Below are 794 nucleotides of genomic sequence, written 5' to 3'. Positions count from 1 at the left end.
TTTTAGGGTCGCCAGACGGGTCGTCTGGCCCAACGAATAAACCTACGGGTGGGTCACGTTTAATTACTAAGTGTAAGAAATCTGACACGTTGCACGCATAAAATCACTGTCATCGTTGGGTGCTTTCGAGGCAATTAATTTTAAACAATTATTTACTGCTAATTTTATATTGGGGTTTTTTATTTTCTGAAAGTCCATATACGTACAGTTACTCCCACTCGTATTAGTACACTATAATGGTGATTCGCTTCTTAAGGGATTCTGTTTGAATAAATTAAAAATGAAATTTGTCAACGATCATGCCACGTTGAAAACACCGGTTCTCGTCCGATCACCGAAGTTAAGCAACGTTGGGCGCGGTCAGTATCAAAATGGGTGATCGCTTAAGACCACCGCGTATTGTTGACATTATCATTATTGCATATGTATATATTGCATTAATGTTGTACAAAATAAAAAAAAAACAAAAGAAAAAGAGCTTCGTAAATAAAAGTGTAGCCAGTGTAATAAACAACATTTGGTAAACATAAGTGGGGAAAAAATTCATAAAGAGCAAGTGTTTCTTTTCATTTATAACGAATCACCATTATAGTGTATCTCAAGAAAACAGCTGTCACGCATCTGTTTACCTGCGTGCATATTATAACATAGATCCTGTATCGCCTTGTCGGTGTGATTTTCAATTATTCTTAACATTAGAAAATAAAATTTAAAATAATTCTGCCGGAAGATACAGTTTTGTTTGGGCAGATTCCAAGTAAGATAGTCACTGGGTTGACTGTTGGTGACCAGGA

General features: G+C 36.1%; 1 pseudogene; it reads left to right on the top strand.

The window, feature by feature from the left end:
• Window positions 1–289: 289 nt before the first annotated feature.
• LOC122398062 lies at window positions 290–408 on the top strand (annotated as a pseudogene).
• The last annotated feature ends 386 nt before the right edge of the window (window positions 409–794 follow it).

The sequence above is a fragment of the Colletes gigas genome, unplaced genomic scaffold, assembly GCF_013123115.1.
Source record: "Colletes gigas isolate AHSC1104 unplaced genomic scaffold, ASM1312311v1 Colletes_gigas_Sc00010, whole genome shotgun sequence".
Taxonomy (NCBI): domain Eukaryota; kingdom Metazoa; phylum Arthropoda; class Insecta; order Hymenoptera; family Colletidae; genus Colletes; species Colletes gigas.
The sequence above is the reverse complement of the archived record's forward strand: the minus strand, read 5'-3'. Positions and strand labels throughout refer to the sequence as shown.